This window comes from Podarcis tiliguerta (assembly GCF_965153285.1).
Source record: "Podarcis tiliguerta genome assembly, chromosome: 7".
Classification (NCBI taxonomy): Eukaryota; Metazoa; Chordata; class Lepidosauria; order Squamata; family Lacertidae; genus Podarcis; species Podarcis tiliguerta.
The window spans coordinates 32,072,004-32,092,330 of NC_139540.1; the positions used below are offsets into that span (position 1 = coordinate 32,072,004).

At 41.7% G+C, this 20,327-nt stretch overlaps 1 protein-coding gene across 2 annotated transcripts in view; it reads right to left on the reverse strand.

Moving 5' to 3' along the window:
• Window positions 1–20,327, reverse strand: part of KCNB2 (potassium voltage-gated channel subfamily B member 2) — a 222,214-nt gene that overhangs the window by 58,792 nt on the left and 143,095 nt on the right. The gene's annotated exons all lie outside the window — the stretch shown is intronic.

Here is a 20,327-nt window from a genome sequence, read left to right on the forward strand (position 1 = left end):
GGTACAGTGGTACCTCGGGTTACATACGCTTCAGGTTACACACACCGCTAACCCAGAAATAGTGCTTCAGGATAAGAACAGAAATCGGGCTCTGGCGGCACTGCGGCAGCAGGAGGCCCCATTAGCTAAAGTGGTGCTTCAGGTTAAGAACAGTTTCAGGTTAAGAACAGACCTCTGGAACGAATTAAGTACTTAACCCGAGGTACCACTGTATTCTATCACGACAACAGGAAGAATACGTTTATTAAAGATGTATAACTGCAACTTGAAACTAAAATGCTTTGTGCAAAATACTGCTAAATAATCACAACCCTAAATTATAGTCTTACAACTGTGGCAAATATACACTTACATATTGACTTACTTTGTGGTGCTCTTCATATTTCTGGTTCTTTCAGTTACTGATCTCTATTACAGCTTATTACAATTTAAAGCATCTCCTCCTCTTGCAACTGTGGCCAGACTAGATATGGTAAGTTAATAGCACAATTGTGGGGATAATTATGGGGATCACCGCATGCATTGCTTGGGGAAAGCACGACTTGGAAGTTGCCATCTGCAATGGGAAGAAACTCCCCCGTTGGTGTCACATCTAGGTTGACCCTGGGACATTAAGTGTCCCAGGGGCCACATGATGGCTCACTCTAATTCCATCACTGGCCAGGCTTGAGTAGGGCTTCATCACTGTCATCTGGAATTACTGAGGTCACAAGAAAAGGTCACACCTAAAGGAGTTTCCATTATTTATTTATTAATGCAATTTATAAATGTTCCACATAGATGGGTTGTGAGCCACATAGGGCACAAGAACAGCAACACAAAACCAGGAAGACACATCAAGGCATCATTACATGCCAGTAAGGAAATGTCAGAAGGGGCACATGCTCCAGCTCTAAGTGTTTGTAGCTTACAGTACCAACACTATATCCTTACTACATCAGAAAAGTGTTACGGACATTGATGATGCGAACAAGCAGATGTTTGAAGCAGATGTCAAAGCCACATTTTATAGTGTCATAATCTAGGACTCTAACTGCTCATTCTGCGTGATGGATACCAAGGATGCTTTGGGTGAGGCTATACCCTCAGTACCAGACTTTCAACTTCCCCACCACACTGAGAATTGTTGCATCAGAGGACTCCATGATGCCAGTGCTACTCCAGCCTAAAAACAGATCACATTATCTTCCTCAGGCTTGGATGATTGAAGAGAATGGCTCCTAAAGCAGGGAAGATTCCTTTCGAAATAGAGACTTCAATTTTCAAGGGCAGGGCTAGCTGTTCAGACTGGGTTTGATGGTTTTTGGAGCAAACCAGTGCACCTTGTTGTAAACCAGAAGGTTGGTGCTTCAAGCCCATCCAGGAACAGTTATGGGAAGGATTCTTGCATTGTAGGGGGTTGTACTACAATTCTATGAGTCTATGAACATTCAACCATGCCTTGCTGGATATCCAGCCCAGACTCCAATTGGAGCTACCCATGGTGCCACCAGCTTTTCTGAACACAATTTTGGCTTTACCTGTCTTAGCTTGCTCTTTCTGGCCCTGCTCATCATAATCTGACCTTAGCTTCTTTAACTCTGCCCTCTACTTGACCAGATGTTGCTTACTATATCCTGGAATGGTGGTGTGTGAAATACGTTCCCAGCACACACTGCCTAATATGCTACACCTACCCCTCCATGCTGGGAACATTGGCTGGGATGGAAATTTAGCTGCTGCTATCAAATATAGCAAGTGAAGGATCAGATAGTAGAATCTTCACACTGTTCCTTTGGTTTGCAGCTTATCTAAGTTGACCTCCTGTCTCCATGTGGTAGGAATTTTAGAAATATTGGCTAGTCTGATAGATTATACTGCACTGCAGCTTAAGCCAGTACATTATATATATATATATATATATATATATATATATATGCATATGCAAGCAAATTGATGCAGTGTCTTATACAGTGAGAATAGCAGAACATTTCTCCCACTACAGTATTTTAAGCAAAAATCAATAACTGTCCATATCACATTGATTTTGTTTATATGCATTGCTTTCAGTATACTGAAAATTCTAAAGTTGACTGTCTATAATAGGCAAAGTCAGAATCAGTCTGGTGTGAAGGAAGTAGTGCACAGAGTTGATTAGGATCATGGAAACCTGTGTCCACATCCCTGCTGAGTCATAGAATTCATTGGGTAACCCTGAGCCTACCACTGTCTCTCAACCTCAACCTACCTCACATGGTTGTTCTGAGGAAAAAGCAATGTGCATCACTGTGAGCTCCTTAGTAAAATGGAAAGTTGCAAGTGTAATAAAGAAATGAAGGGCTACCGCAACTGAACATTTATTAGTGTGCTAGGTGCTGCACAGAACAAAATCCACATAGGTGCTATAGGTGAAGGTATATGAATATAAGCTTGCTCTTAAATGTCACCACATGGATAACTTATGTGCCCCTGACACATGTGAACCAGCTCACAGAATGCATCCTATGGATTTATCTTGCATGACAGATAAGTTTTGTTTTTGTCTGACCAAGATACTTTCAGATCATTTCAGTAGCTAATCCTACCTGGAGTTCCATAGACAATAAGAATGGTAAACAACAACAACCCAGAAAGGATAAGCCAGTGAAAATGGTTAAGAATAAGAAGGGTGGAATCCACAGATTGGTGGTATCTGTGAATTGGAGAAAGTAATTCTTGACAATCTTGCCTGCAGTGTGAAACACCCCTCTAAACTTTCTACAAAGGGTTGTGAGACGTTTCAATGCATATGTAGGAGTGGGGTAGGGTGCATCATGGGGGAGATGGAAGCACCCAAAATTGATTCCTACCACATTCCACAGACAGATTTCATTCCACCAGCAAAGAATCACCACTGCATATCACACAACAACTTCTAGGTTCTTACTAAAGGTAAAGGTAAAGGGACCCCTGACCGTTAGGTCCAGTCATGACCAACTCTGGGGTTGCGGCGCTCATCTCGCTTTATTGGCCGAGCATACAGCTTCCGGGTCATGTGGCCAGCATGACTAAGCCACTTCTGGCAAACCAGAGCAGCACATTTACCTTCCCGCCGGAGCGGTACCTATTATCCACTTACACTTTGACATGCTTTTGAACTGCTAGGTTGGCAGGAGAGGTTCTTACTAGTATACAACAAATCCTGTCTAAGGTTAAGAGAATTTCCACTAGGCTATTTGTAGTTCTTAAGAACTACTATGTGGCTTCAAACAACAACAGAATTTTCCCAGTATCCTCTTCTTAAAAATGACAATTCAATAAATAATTTACAAGGAAGAGGACAATTAAATAATGGATGAAACTGTAATGGTATTTCTTCAAAAATGTTTACAACATATTCTTCTTAGTTATACTTTTTGCAGTCCTTCAAAACTCACTATAAAATAGTTTGAGAAAATTGTATTCATTAATTTCAATGTAATAATTTATCTAACACCTACCATCCAGATTGTTCATGTTTGCAGTTGAGTCCATACTTATAAGCTATAGGAGCCAAAAATTAATTATTTTATCATTCTAAATTATGGATTGTCATGATGCAGCTACTAATTTATTCTATGGACTTTTGCTGGGATTTTTGTAGTAGAATAAATAATATAAATGATAATTTGCTTTTATTTAATTTACAGAGTAGGTGATGAGCAATAATTATTATGAAATGCAATGCAATCTCATTACAAAAGTAAGCATGTCAGATGAATACAAATTCTGATAATCTCATGCAACTTGCTGTTCCTCAAGACTAAATTGTACAATACACTTTTTGGTATACTATATTACAGCAGGCTGGGAAATATTGGAGTTTTTTTAATAGCACATTTTCATTTTCCATGGGGAAGATTTTCTCCTTTACAGATGTTACACCAAAACATCAAAACCAAATGCTTCACTTTAGAAACCATGATCTAAAATCCTGCTGAAGTAACCAAGCAGTACATTCTGAACCTTACTGCTTCTGCTCAGAGTACTTACTTAAATCAATTGCTCTCATCAACTGAAGAAGTGACAACAAGGAGTACAATTCTATGCACGTCTATTCAGAAGTAAATCCTACTGCGTAAGATTACATTGCACAATGAACTGCAGCCTAAATGTCCAAGAATGTGCAGCATTTCCAACAAAAGTCTTGATATCTGTGTACTGCAGTGTGCAAAATATGATAGGTAGCTGTCCTGTTGCTGTGGCCCCTCTTTGGTAAAAAAATAATAATGAGGAGGTTTGCCACAGTTTGATAACCAGGTTTGTAGTCAGAGATTAAGCCATAGTTTTTCCGTTTTGATACAAGAAAATTGGTTTAAATTGTAATTTAGCAAACCTAAATTACAATTCTATTATGACATGTCTATTATGACATGAATGAGAAAGAGGATGATGGAGAGCATGGGAACAATGCTCATTTATTGAACCCACTGCTTATTGGCCTGAGATAATACCTGAAGAGTTAGCACATTAATGTTATCCATGTATGCGATGCTACCTGTCTTTTCTTTCTTTTTTATTTAAATAGTTTCTATTACTTTCTATTTCCCAAGAGTTTCATTTTCCCTTTTTGTTTGTTTGTTCACTCTGGATACTAAACAATGAGCACAATATTTAAAGAAATTAACATGTGCAGGCAAAGAAGGCTTGTTCCTCCTGTTCTCTTTCTCTCTCTGGAAAAGGTATCAGCCAATCCTTCTTTGTGTGCGTGGAAGGAATCTTGCACTAGCTGGATCCAAGCCAGAATATAGCCAATACTTTTCCAAACCAAATTCTAGCTGCACCTTGAAGGACCTCAGATGATCAATCAAGACCAACATTCCATATTCACACTTAATATAACTTCAATGCAGTTGCTGCTGCATTTGCTCTGTCCTGCTCAGCCCTTGACAATGTTATCCCAAGGGCATGGGAAAATTTAAGGACATCACTGGACAATTTACCACTATAAAAAGACACTAAGAAACTGTTTTATAAGAATGCATGCAATGATGAGAGATCAAATTATGTGATGCTAAGATACCTGAAAGTCACCATGGCAAATCTTCTAACCACAGCTAAAATTATCACAGCAAGAATGTAGAAAAAATCCATCACCACCTAAAGATAGAGAATTGTTGGCTATACTTTGGGGAAATGCAGAAACAGATACTGGCTATCAAGAGTTTAGCAAAGGAAATGAAGATTTATGACAGAGCCTCATTAACTGGTTCTTTCAACAGATGCATTTCTGAACTCTAGAGAATGTGGATATCTGCCACACACTTAACCTCCTATTAGGGAAATGAATGGCCACTGTAAGAGTGAATGTTTCTTAAAAAAAACCCCACAGGAGTGTATAATAACTAGCCATCAATTCACAGGTACAGTATTATCAATGTAATGCGAAAAATGTGAAAAATCCATGCAAAAGGCCTAACAACATTGTTGTACCTCCAACTCTCTGGATCTGACTAAAGCAATCCTACCTGGGAACAAATACCCTTTTCTTTTCCTAACAGCCGTTAAGCAGTTTTTCAGCTGTTGGTTGCAATTTGGGCTAACCAGGGTTTTCCTTAAGGCAGGAACTGAAACCGTGAGTTGAAACGGCTTTTAGATCCTAAGTTAAGGAAAACTCCAATTAGCTTTAATTGCAGTTAACGTTTTTGTGCTGGCTAATAAATTAATTGGAGGCCTACTACTGGGGGCTATGTTTGAAAACAGTACTAAAGAAGGTGAAATGAGGGAATAAAACATGCTCTTCACTGAACAGAAGGCAAGTTAGTTGCGTCTTTTGATGGGATTGTCATTAACTGTTCTCAGAGCAGCCTGTGTATTCCTTTCCTGGGTCTTTTTGATCTGACTCTCTTTAATGATTCTATCTCTTTCTCTTGTTTTTGTTGCATCTGTCCCAGGCTTGGCCAATGAAGAAAGAAACCGAACAAAGCAGCTGCTGTGTATAAAAGCACTTCTGAAAGGGAAAGCACCAGATCATTTTAAAAGGGGGAAACTGCTTGATCAACTATATTCCTTCTCTCTGAAAGCATGAAAATCATATTTTATATCAAATTGCAACATTCTTTCTTCTCAGTGTGTTTTCAACACAAGATCCCAGTTATACTATGCATTTAAAATAGTATCAAACCACTTTATATAGTTATGATTTCCCTCAAATAATCCTGGAAAGTGTTGTTTCTTAAGGGGTTCTGAGAGTTGTTAGGAGAGAGCCATTCCCACTCATCGAGCTACAGTTTCCATAGGGTTTAACTTTTAAACCTTCTCTTCTTAGGGAATGCCGGGAAATGCGGCTCTGTGAGGGGAATAAGGGCTTCCTAAAAACTCTCAGGACCCTTAACAAATTTCAGTTCCCTTGAGTCTCTGGAGGAAGCCATGGCTGTCCAAAGTGATGCAATACTGCTGTACAGGTATGGTGAAGATGGGGGCATAACTGAGATCATAGAATCATAGAGTTGGAAGGGACTCAAGGCTCATCTAGTCCAACCCCCTACAATGCAGGAAGCTCAGCTAAAGCATCCATGACAGATGGCCATCCAACCTCTGCTTAAAAACCTCCAAGGAAGGAGAGTCCACCACCTCTTGTGGGAGTCTCTTCCACAGCCAAACAGCCCCTCCTGTTAGGTTTTTCTGTATGTTTAGTCGGAATCTACTTTCTTGTAATTTGAAGCCATTGGTTTGAGTCCTACCCTCCAGAGCAGGAGAAAACAAGCTTGCTCCCTTTTCCATGTGACAGCCCCTGATGGCTATAGTGTGCTTTTAAAGGAATTGTTAAAGAATTGCAGGAAAACATAAAGAATAGTTTGGTTTTAAATAATCTGAGGGACAGAATTTGAGATCAAAATGTTCTCCCTAATCTACAGATTTGATTTTATGATAATAATGTGAAATTATAAAAATTAAACACACAACACAGTGCATGGAGGAGGGGCCACATCCCTGAACATAGTTGCAATCCTGTGTTCTCTCAGTTAGAAAATGTCCCAGTCAATTGAGCTTTCTTTTGAGTACAAGATGCCTAGGTTTGGGCTCCAGATGCGAAATGGTTGAAATGAAATACTGTTGAAAGATAACTTAAGGTTATCATAGAATCATCAAGGGTCATCTAGTCCAACTCCCTGCAATGCAGGAATTCTGCCCACAACCATCCCTGGGTGGGCTTGAACCACTAACCTTCTGGTTAACAGCAAGGTGCACTGATGCATTGTGCCACTGAATAATTTATAAGTGTTAGGCTTCTATAGGCATACTCTTATAGACAGCACCAAGAAAAGCTGATGGTGGGAAGTGATAGAATGAAAGGTGTAATGATTCCGGCGGTAAATCCAGATCATTAAAATCTCAGTAGCCCTGTTCAATCAATATGGCAGCAGTGAAGCAATTAACTAGAATTATCACAAGCTAGAGTTGTTGAGTTGTTGACAAACGCTGCCAATCGCACGTGTCACAGAAGCTCTGCCCGCTCGCCACCAGCAGCCGACAAGCGCACACCCAATTGATGCAGCAGCCGCCAATCCGCAGCAGCCCTTGCCACAGCCACCAATCACCCACCCAATCACCGCTGACAAGCTCCTGCTTGTGGCTGCAACCAATCGCCCGTCCCCCCTCTGCACTATCCATGTATAAGATGAGCCCCAATTTTGAACATTATTTTACAGTAAAAAAATCTCGTCTTATACACGGAAAAGTATGGTAACTCTGAGAGATTCAAATGCTACATCGCAGCACAACCTCTGTCAATATTTCAGCATACTTTCCAACACTGCTTTGCTTCTCTGATGATATACATCCATGACATTCACATCGTTGTGATCTTTTAATAAATTCCACCCTTCCCTCCCTAGAATGGGGTATTATAGCAAGCCTTTAGTTGTACTTTTAAAGAACCTATTTAGGCAAAGCCGCACATAATATTTCCTATTTGAGTGCTTGGCACAAAACAAGAGGACTGCTAGGAAGAATGAAGATCAAAAAGTGGGAAATTGGGATTGTCTTGGTAAAAATATACTTGCCTGTTTTACAATTGCATTTAATTAACACTGATTAAACAAGAAGACTTGTAAGGTGAGAGAGTGTAACCACACATCCACATTATACAAAGGTGTTGATGATATGGGTGAAATGAGCCCCCCCCCTTCCACTGCACATATTACAAGCCTTAAAATGCTATGGAATTCAATTACATTTCAACATCTTATTTAGATTCCATCAAATAGTAACAGAATATATCCATCATCAGAGACTATTTTTTAAAAAACATGGTACTTCTGATACTTCTTTTGCTTTGTTTATTATTTGAAAAGTTTATGACTCTGCAAAGGGATACGAAGTGACTTATATATACATCATACAATAATTAAAGATACACACCAACCAATTGTTATAGATGGACAGTCTACACAGATAGCAAAGTAGAGCCAGGGTGGTATAGTGGTTAGTGTATTGGACTCTAACCACTATAGCAGAAGACCAAGAAGACTGCTGTTCAAATCCCCACTTGGCCATGAAACTCTCTGGGTGATCTTAGAATAGTCATAGTCTCTCAGTCTAACCTACCTCACAGGGTTGTTGTAGAAATTAAATATGGTGGGAAAAACCATGAATGCCACCCTGAGCTCCTTGGAGGAAAGATGTTTGGCAAGGTAGTTAGTTTAGCTGCATTGAATGTGCTACTTTTGAAGAAAACGTTGAAAATGTCCAGCACAGCTGGGGGGAATACACACACACACACACACACACACACACACACACACATTCAGGGAAAAATAATATGATTCAGGAATAATGAAGTTGCAAGTGATTGCAAAAAACTAGAAATGTAAATATGTATTAACACAAGATAAACACAGAATATGATCTATGTATGTATGTTTCTTTTCTCTTTTATTCTGTAGCAGTGGATGCAAAGCAAATATGAGCAAGCATGCTGGTTCCATTTAATAGTGATACACAAACCTTATCATTAAAATGGCCTCAAGAGTGTGACGTGACTATAATTTTGACCATGAATCATGGAAGTGCTCGCAGGAGTTTAGCAGTCCAAGACAAAAGCCCTGCTGCCCATTCTAAACACCCTTCAACCCTTGTCGTTCAGCTTACAGATGCTAATCAACTTCTACCCTGTGGTCTTGTTCCTTCAAACACATTTAAAATGCACTTTGTATAGTAGGAAGCATATAATTCATTACAGCAGGGACAAATTACCGTGACCTAGTGGCTGACACTGCGGAAGGGCAGTCCCTACGTTGGCTTTAGCATTAGCCTTTATTGGCAAACACTGGAAACTCTTGAGGAAGAGAAACCTACATTTTTCTTTTATCTATTCTGAAGGGAGATAATTCCCAAAGCACATTACAAAGCTTCTCTCAGCCTCCCCTTTAAATAGATTCTGTTCGTTTTGGGTTTTTGTGTGCCTAAAGCCTCTTTGAGCGAACGCTGCAGGCAGGCTCTGCTTCTGTGCTTCTCGTTTATTTGTGTAATATTTGTTCATTTCTTTTAATAATAATGGCATATCAGGTAATGCACTTAATTTACCTACTCAACCTGAAACTGCAGGATGGAAAGAAAATCTATGGATATGGCTCTGTAGGGTAGCAACAGTCGCTTTGGGCTGCAAATGCTAAAAATATCTTTCTCCCTGTAGCAACTCAGGTATGAAAGATTCAGACCATTCATAATAACAGCAATTAAAAGCACCTAATGGGATGGAAATTCTCCTTCTTTTCCATTGCTAAATTCATTTTATATGACAGACTCTGCAGTCATTTTTAAACACACACAAAGCACACCATTCCTTTAGATTTGTTTGGGTCCTAACCATTTTAATGGCTAAAGGCAGATGACCAGTTAATCATAGCTAAGTTATGTCAAAATATTATATATTTGAATCAATATAACCCCAGACCAACTATTCTGTTTTGAAGATGTATTTTGCAATCCTTATTTACAAGTTGATTAATATATCTGTATCCTTTCTGAAGCCTTTGGTTGGATATTAGCCCTAGGTCATGGGAGATCTGGGAAGGGCCGTAGGTTGGTAGAAGAGTACATACTGTACTTTGCATGCATAAGAGCTCTGATTCAGTCCTCTGAATCTGTAGTTAAAAGGATCTCAGGTAGCATAGTTGGCTTTTCTCTGCCTCAGGCCTCAGAGAACTTTTGCTAGACAGAGCAAACAGTGGTGGTTTATGGATAGATTGAAGGCCTGACTCACATACCAGCCAACTGTCCTGGAAAAAACAGGACATCCAGTTTTTTCTTGAGAGACGACAACTCTCGCTCCCCAAAAACGCTTTTATTGGGGCAGCGATCTTGCACAGTGCCCCAAAAGATGCATTTTGGGACACCGTGCCCCCAAAAGTGCTTTTTTGTGTGGGGTGGGGTGTTAGTTACATGACTTGCACTGGAGTGTAGCCCTGGAAGATGGTGCCCCAGTTTTGGGCCACTTCTTATTGGAGAGTATGGATTCAGTGTAAGCTTCATACAGGCTTATGCCAGAAGAAAGTCAGTAGAGGATATTTGTGAGCAGCCATGCTAACATCAAGGAGAATTACATTTTTTCCTGTATTCAGATGGCAATATATTTTTTGCAGGAAAGATGAATTCCCCCACCTCTCTTTCGTGTCTCTCTGGAATGGCACCATTGCAAGAATGTCTTTCAGCTAAGGAACAGGGTGGAGTGCTACTTCTGGCAATGGTGCTGTACCAGAGGAACAAGAGATACTTTTCCAAGGCAAGAAAAGTTGTCTGGTTTTGAAAGAGGGCTGGTGGGACACTAGAAGCAGCTTTATAGGCTAGATCCAGGCTACAGAAATGCTTATAGGCAAGAGAGAGACAGAGACAAAGACAGAGACAGAGCACATAAGAGTGAAAGATCATGCACTATAAAAAACAATACATTATACAGAGCAGTTGCCTCTCAGTGGAGTCCCCGCTAGGGCCTCATTCTCTTGGCAACCATCTGGGGACCACATAGCAGTGGTCATTTGGCCCAGAGATCAAAGTGTGTAGAGCAACAGATGTAAATGTAACCTTTGTGCAGTAGGCTAGTTTCTACACACTTCTATCAATCCTCCACCCAAGGCAGGTGTCTACTCAGAAGTAAGTCCTCTTGCATTTAGCAAAACTTGTTCCTAGGGAAGTACACCTAGGGTTGAAGGTTTAGTCTGGATCCTACCCATTGGCTCAATTCAGGTGATCTGCTCAGCAAACCATGGTGTAGCTCACATCAGCAGAACTGGAGGAGCAGCAAATAGAATAGAGTCTCCTCTATTGTGCAAAGCTGCGGTTTGGCTCAGTGTGTTATCCAAACCTGGACAAAGTATATCTGTCTTCATATCTGTGTTTTTTAAAAAACAACCCGCTCCCCCCAAAAAAGAGAAATAGCCACAATCTGTATATGTGTGTTTTAAAAAACCCAACTAGCCTATCAGGAGTGATAATTTCAAGTATACATGAAAAAGGCTATGTACCCACTGCCAGGACTTAAAAATTGTGCTCAATCCTTTTTTAAAATAACAACAACAATCCTTATCTCCCCTAGAGTGAAAAAGAATAGATTCTGAATATTTACTGCTGAGTCTTTAGACATATAATTCATCACCTCAAAAGAAACCACACATAAGCCAGGCTAAGAGAGCTTGAGGGGATCGTAGACAAGCACAAAGGGAAACAGGAGCCTCAAGACACCTTTCTCCTTCCATTATTTATCTCTGCTTGTCTTATCTCTTTATTAGTAGCTTAAAGCCAGAATAGAAATCTGAAGTGTCAGAATAATATAAGTTTTTATAGAGTAATGGAGGTATATATTTGTTGACAGCAGGGCATGAATCTTGAAAAGTAGGGTATCATGAATTCAATATTTCACTGGTGCTTTTCAGGAAAACACATAGATATGTACAGAATTGGGTATGAAAGACAGTATAAAATCATATGTATTCATAACAATGTAGTGTTATAGAAATGTCTCAGATGTCACCGTCTCCAAAGCAGTAACTGCTGCTGGGCTTTATGCATTTAGTGAAAATACTGCTCTGAGAGAATTTGGATTTAGTGATGATTGATTATGCCCTTGATTCTACTAGCTGTTGATGTCTCTCTTATATTCTGCCTCATTTTCTTTTAAACTTCCAAGTCTTTAAATTTATATTTTTAATGGAATAGTTCATATTATGGTGATCTTCTTCTTTGGGACTTCTTGATAAAAATCGGAAAGTTGCAGTGTAAGTCAGAATGGCTACTTACATATAGCTAATATTTGTGTGTGTGAATTATCATTGGCTAAGGAGATGAGAGGCAAGAAGTTCCTGTTTCAACTTTTACCTCTTCCATGAATATCTGGAACTTCTACACTCACAATTAGATTTTCTTGATCGGCATTCCAAACTTGGGAGTCCCCCAGATCTTATTGGACCCCAACTCTAATCACCATGGCCAACACTGAGTGATGATGGGAGCTGTAGTCCAAAATATCTGGATGGCTATTCTTGGGCATTTAACCATGTGTGAGAATGTATTATAAGTCATTCACATGCTTGCTGCAGGAAACAGCTGCGTGTTATACTATTATTATTCTTGATGACCATATTATTATTTCCCCATATTTATTGTAAAGTTATTCAGCATTAATTATTGGTTTATTCTCGTAACAGCCATAAATATCCCAGTTTAACAACTGTGGGGACTGAATAAGAGAAAACATAGGCAAGGTGTCCTAGTAAATCCAAGGAGGGATCAGAACTCATGTCTTCTCAAACCATACTCATATGCCCCATCTTAGCTGCAGAATTATGCAGTGGTTACTAATCAAGGGGTTTCTTCACTTGCTGCAAGCTTTTTACAAGCCAAAAAAAGAGGGTGCAAGTTGCTTGTTCATGCTTACTGTACACACCATCGGGATATTTATTTTTCTTCTAACATGTGTTTCTTATTTTCTAACCCTCCATCTTTCTAAGAATTCAAGATTATAAGAATGACACGTGCAGCCCTTCTATTTAGTAGCAGATTAGCCAAGTGACCTAAGGAAGGGAACAAAGCGCGAAGTTCCTTCCCGCAGAATCTTCTTACATCTCAGTTAACTAACACTGGGATATTTACTTTGACATTAGGACCCCTCTTATGAAGTCTTCCCCTTAATTGTGTGGGGAAATGCCCTCAAAATGTAACTGAGTCACTCAGCAGTTTGTACTATCTCCAAGTCAAATGATATCTCAGTGATTCTTCAAGTGTTCTTATCAGGATTTATAAGTTGAAAAATGAAAGCTTACATAAATGCAGCTTTCATCCCCCCATCCCCTGTCCAACAGGGAACTGTCCCTCAATAAATGTCAGGCAGAGGAGGAATGGTGGAGACCGCCTTCCCAGCCTGACCCTTCCAGAGAAGAAGAAGAGAGTTCAGAATTACAACAGGGGTTTGAGGGAGGTGACAGCACAGAGGCAGATGAAGGGAAAAGTTGGGAAATAATGGGAGAGGAGGAGGAGAAAGAGGAAGCACCCAGGAGGGGAGGACAGCTGATGGACACAGTGTCTTTAGAAAGCATTTCAGACCCTCGCTCCCAGAACCCAGCAAGCATTGAAAGTAGCAGAGCAAAGAGCTCAAAGGCAGAGAGCACTTGTCAGCACCCGTAGGGATGACGAATGAGGAAGTGGGAGAGACGGAGGTGGGGGTGGAGATTCACTTGGGACAACGCCATTATCTAAGAGGCTGGGTTCCAAAGCCTCTCTCTGTAAATACGGAATAAAAAGCGGATGGTAAGAAACATTTCCTTGTCTTTGTACATTCCTGGGCAACTGGCCGTGGGAGTTGCTGGCATCCGCCTGACAATACAGTCGCAGCCTAAGATCGTAAGAACAGCCTGTTGGATCAGGCCAAAAGCCCAATGAATCCAACACCCTGTTCTCACAGTGGCCAACTAGACAGTGCCATAGCTAGGGGCAGGGGGGCGGCTAGACTTCCCCCCCCCCGAGTGAATACAGAGTGAGAGGGACCAAATAAATAAAAATGAATAAAAGAACTAAAAATGCAATCAAAAACATACAGCATCTAGCACACTTGGTACAAGGGGCAGAATTTTTTTAAGTGGTTTTCCAAGACCCTCAGCAATTTTCAAGGGGTGCATGGGAAATAAATATTTTGAGAACCCCCGCTTTGGCAGGGGGGAAAAGGCATAGGAGAAATGAGACCCAGTCATTTCACAAATGACTTGTCCCTTTCCCATTTGTTGAATGGGAGCTTTTAAATTTCAGCTGTGAATTTTCCATGTGATATCAAGAGGGAAACTCTTACACTCAGATTGCCTTCTGTTAAAACAAAAACAAAAAAACCCCTGCCATCACTCAACCATTATGCCAAGGATGCTGCAGAGCAGAACCCAAAGCCAAAGTGAGTCACATTTTGAAGTCACATGACAGCATGGAAGGGCCATAGCTCAGTGATAGAGCATCTGCTTTCCTTGCAGAAGGTTCCAGGTTCAATTTTCAGCACCTCTGTGGTTTCCTGATGCCCCTGTCTCTTCGTGTAGACAATTCTGAGCTAGATGCACCCGTGGCCTGACTCAGTATAAGGCAGCTTCCTGTGTGTAATTATCTGAGACAATGTTTACATGAATAAAGGCAAGCAGCATCAGGTGCCTCCATAGGAGGTTGTTAATAAGAACATGTTGTACTTCTGTGCAGTTTTATATTCTTCCACTTTATTACTGTAGTAGCGTTTCTTAAGTTTTCCCAAGCAGGAGAATGGTTCTCAATGGCGCTCCTCCCACCCCAGGTGTTCAGCGAATTATAAGTCTATTTTAATACCCTCCTGTATTTACTTGAAAATACCGTATTTTTCGCCCTATAGGACGCACTTTTTCCCCTCCAAAAATGAAGGGGAAATCTGGGTGCGTCCTATGGGGCGAATGCAGGCTTCGCGGACCTCTCCGCAAACAGCAGGAGCGCTCCCGCTGCTGGTGGAGAGGTGCCTGCATGCCGAAGCCTGCGCGCGCTGAGCTCAGCGCGCCCAGGCTTCGCGGACCTCTCCGCTAGCAGCGGGAACGCTCCCGCTGCTGGCGGAGAGGTGCCTGCATGTCGAAGCCTGCACGCGCTGAGCTCAGCGCGCCCAGGCTTCGCGGACCTCTCCGCTAGCAGCGGGAACGCTCCCGCTGCTGGCGGAGAGGTGCCTGCATGCCGAAGCCTGCGCGCGCTGAGCTCAGCGCGCCCAGGCTTCGCGGACCTCTCCGCTAGCAGCGGGAGCGCTCCCGCTGCTGGCGGAGAGGTGCCTGCATGCCGAAGCCTGCGCGCGCTGAGCTCAGCGCGCCCAGGCTTCGCGGACCTCTCCGCCAGCAGCGGGAGCGCTCCCGCTGCTGGCGGGGAGGTGCCTGCATGCCGAAGCCTGCGCGCGCTGAGCTCAGCGCGCCCAGGCTTCGCGGACCTCTCCGCTAGCAGCGGGAGCGCTCCCGCTGCTGGCGGGGAGGTGCCTGCATGCCGAAGCCTGCGCGCGCTGAGCTCAGCGCGCCCAGGCTTCGCGGACCTCTCCGCTAGCAGCGGGAGCGCTCCCGCTGCTGGCGGAGAGGTGCCTGCATGCCGAAGCCTGCGCGCGCTGAGCTCAGCGCGCCCAGGCTTCGCGGACCTCTCCGCTAGCAGCGGGAACGCTCCCGCTGCTGGCGGAGAGGTGCCTGCATGCCGAAGCCTGCGCGCGCTGAGCTCAGCGCGTCCAGGCTTCGCGGACCTCTCCGCTAGCAGCGGGAGCCAGCACTGGGCTCCCACGGCTTGCAGAGAGCTGCCTGTTTGGGGGCTGGGGTCGGGGGAAGCTCGGGCTTCCCCAACCCCGCGCCTGGGGGGGAAATAATTTTTTTCCTTTATTTCCCCCCCAAAAAACTAGGTGCGCCTTATGGGACGGTGCGTCCTATAGGGCGAAAAATACGGTACACAGTATTTGAGTATGAGTTCAATAGATTGAAGTTGTATTGGTTCGTCCTATATGGCATTCTAAAGAACATTTCCCCAGACCAGTAGTTGCTTTTGGACTCAGATGAAATTCCTAACACGTCACCCATTTCACCAGCCACTTCAATGGAGGGGGCTACTCTCTTACCACTCGCTTAACTCTCACTGGTAGAGGAACTCTGTATGAACTCTTGTTCTAGCCTTATATTATGGACTCTCCATGGCCCAGTGTTACTGACATGCCATAAAACCCTAATCTCCCTTTCTCTTTTACCACTAAAGAACTTGTAGAAAACTGAAATAATAAACAATGATTTGGATAAAGACTATTTAGCTGCATTGAAATCAAAGGGCTGTAGTCAACTAACTTTTACTCAGAGTAGACCCATTAAAATCGATAAGCTAAAGTTAGTTCTGACTATTAATTTTAATGGGTTTACTTCAGGTAAAACTTAGTTGAACGAAACCTAATGTGAATAGTTAGTCATGACTCATTTAGGTCTCCTTGAGTTCAGTTGGATCCAAGGTGACTTCATCTGGAGCCAACTTGACAAAACAAAAGACTTAAAAACACTTATTTGCCAAAGGAATAACCAGACACTTAATGGTTGTGGTTCATAAGTCCAATGGTGCCTAAAATAAAGATTTTTCTTGACCAATAAGTGGCTATATAAATTAAAAGTTGGGCCCATCTATACAGAATAGCAATTTTACAGCAATAAGAAATGATAATATATACTTTAAAGTACCTGAATGTGTAATTTACAATGAAAGGCACAAACCTTTCATTTAATGACCTTTCCTTCTTTCCTTATAACTCAGTAATAATGAACTGCTGGAATCTAACTCAGTGTATGGGGTCAAGTCCTCGAGGGCATTAAGGATTGCCTGCTGAGCATCCTTAAATATCATTAAAATCAAAGCCAGCCATCACTGAAGTCAAAGCCACATATCAGGATGCAGACTGCAAATTGGCTCAATTTTTGCCAATTTATTTTTCTGATGACTGCATAGAACAGTTTTAAAAGTTTGATTTTCCACGGTCTCACCCAATCTGATGTTGGAATGCGAATTAATCATAAAAGCCAGATCACAATTATGTCACATTCAGCAGGGGGACCATAGAACAGCTCCAGCTCCAGGTTGCTCAAGGAAATGAGTCAAACCAAATAATATGGTTGTTCATTTCAATTTATTATTACATTTAGACTCCACCTTTCCCCCAAGGAAGTCAAGGGGGAATGCATGGTTCTCCCTCTCCTCATTTTATTCTCAGAACAACGCTGTGGGTTGGTCTGAGTTAAGGGATGAAGACTGGCCCAAGGTCACTCAGTTGAGTTTCATGACTGAGTGGGGATTTGCACCCTGATCTCCTAGGTCCCTGTCCAGCACTCTAACCACTGCATCACACTGACTTTTATGCCACACTGGCTCTCCCTATCTCTATAAAGAGAGCCAATAACTCTCTTAACACTGGGGTGTGGGGGGAGATCTGTCCACATCATACATAATCAAGGCTTATGTTCTTCAAGCTAGTCAACGTCAGAAGATGGTTATAGCCCTTTGTGGCTTCTTTAATTCCTAGTATTATGGAATTCTAACATTGCAGGTGTATAGGAAGTTAGAAGAAGAACTCTATGTCTGCATGAGCTGCAACAAACCTGGTTATTGTGATGACACTTTGTTGGAAGCTAATTATAGCTGTCACGGGTAGTACTTTGATTCAAGACCATTGTCTTGATCTGCCATCTCTCTCCTCTGAATCGAACTTGCACTGGCAGATTGTATCAGTCAGAGAGAAGTGGCAATAAAAAGATGTCTCCCAAACCACGCCCAATTATTATGCCACAGAAATGAAAATATTGAGGATCCATTCCAGATCTTTCTCAAAAGTCAGATTTGAGGCTATACATTATTCAAGAACACTGGCTGAATAACAATGTCGCTGTGTGGCAGCATGCCCCAAATTCTGGAAAACCACCCCAGCAAGCATGCCATTATAAATGGTAAGTGCTGAAAAGGCCCCGAATCACAAAAAATATATATGTGTTTGTGGGCAGGGGGAGGAAATTCAGGATCTTTCAGGTTTATTGCTTCCATGACAAACACAAAAGTTACTCATTTGTTATGTACTGAACACACATGATCCCTTGAGTTTGCATTTTTTTGTGCTGAGTCATTTCCTGAGCATTCCTACCCCATCTGCATCAGTCAGAAAAAGCAATTTCCAGCTAGTGGCAGAAAGCATACAGTTATTCTGACTCAACAAAACCAGCATTATCTTTACACTCACATCTGAAGAGGGTGTGGTTATGGGGCAATTAGGCAACTTAAGGAAAGGGCTTCTAACAAGTTGATTCTAACAGAAAAGCTGCATTGGGAACCACAGTAAATATTAACAGACTTGACAGAGGTCATTTAAAGTAATCACTACAAGTATTATGAAGAATCAATATTTCAGTAGTGCACACTACTTGTCATTGATTTAAGAGAACGTCCTACTTTATCTTGGACTTGATGTTTTTCCAATCAAGCTTTAAGCATACTGCAAAGTTGCCTAGGATGTTTTTAAAAGTAACGAATAAGCCAGATCATAAATATATGATTTTAAATAATTCAATTGCAACTGTATCAATTTTCCATTGCAATCTACTCTTAATTTTTATTATACATTGACAGATTTGCTAATCACTGGTTTGAGAACATAGTCTGCAGTACAGCCTCTAGTCCAGTCCCAAAGGACAAGTTTATCCAAAAATATATTACTGGGATGACATTAGCATATAAAGATGTGTCATTCTGTCCTCTCCCTGAATGGGAAGAAAAACAAACTCTCTGTTAAATATTTGACTGACAGGCACAAGTATCTCTCATCCCTTGACTATCTCTAACGGATGAGGAAGCAGCAAAACTTCATTTTAATTTTAATTGTAAATAGAGAGCAGTTCTGATTTACACACACCCACCCACCCACCCACCCACCCACACCATCCTGGGATATCTACCCCCCACCCCCCAAGAGCTATAATTCTCAGCAACGTTAACAAACTACAGTTTCCAGGATTCCTTAGGTGAAGTCATGTGCTTTAAATCTATGGTATGGATGCACACAAAGTATTTCTTCACACATATTTAACTTATGGTATTTGCTGATGCACAGCATGGTGATAGACACTAAGGAGGTTTAAGAGTGGGTGGGTGGGGGGAAATCGTGGAAGGTAGGGCTAGCAATCAATTCCTCCTACTCCTGATGGCTATATGCTACATCCAGGATCCGGTAACAACATGATTCTGAAGCACCAGTCACTATGGGAATGCTGTGCTTCGTAGGCCTTTGGTCTTATCCAACAGTGTTTCCTGAGAGAGCAACCATGCCACTCAAAAGAGAAAATCTCCCCTTTTTATAGAAACTACTGTAGAGAACTAGTATATTAAAATTGCTGCGGTAGCCTTATTAATCCGATGAAATTCCCCAGTCAGTTTAATAAGATAGGAGGCTTATTTATACGCATCCATTATTCCATCTAGTCATAATCAGTCCCATTAATCTATGCATGCTGTAATTTATTTATTTATGTAATTTGTATACCACCCTTCATCCAAAGATCTCTGGGCAGTTTGCAGGATAAAAATACAAAATAAAACACAAAATAACTTCTGCGCTGTTGGTGTCAATTTAGGATACAAAGATAACAGGAAAATGCATTACAGAATTCACTGCCAATGTAATTTCAATCATTCATTACCTTAATAAACTAATAAGTGCAACTGACCTGGAAAAAAGCTGTGGGCTATAAAATAACAATGGCACAACATAATTAGAGTAGGAGGAATGGCAGGCAATAGCAAGTAAACATAACTAATACGGCAATCCTATACACACTTACCTCAGGTAACTTCTGTGTAAATATGCATAGACTCACACTGTAAGTAACAAAATAACATGGAGAAGTATCTTACAGCAGTGTTGGCTCAAGTAATTCTTCAGCCCAATACCATGAATAAGTGCTGCTGTTCAATAACTTTCCATATGATTGCTTTCAGCTCAATCCTATGCATGGTGACTTTGAGTTAAGCTCTACTGAATTCAATATGATGGCTGCTGGAAATTGCAGACCTGGCTTCCAAATATGGCCCTCGTGGCCTTTCTCTCTGGCCCTTGGACCACACACCTCACCATCCTGGCTCCATGCTCTCACTTGGCTGCAATCTAGCCAAGTGTACCAAGGTAAGCATCTCACCAGTGGCTCCACCCACGTCTACCTCTGACCGTGCCCACCACTGACATGTGGCCCTCAGGAGATTATTAATGATGGAATGTAGCCCTTGGGCTGTAAAAGGGTTAGCCACCACTGCAACATCCTTTAATTGCCTGGGGCAAGTGTGCACATGTACAAGGGAGTTATGGACCA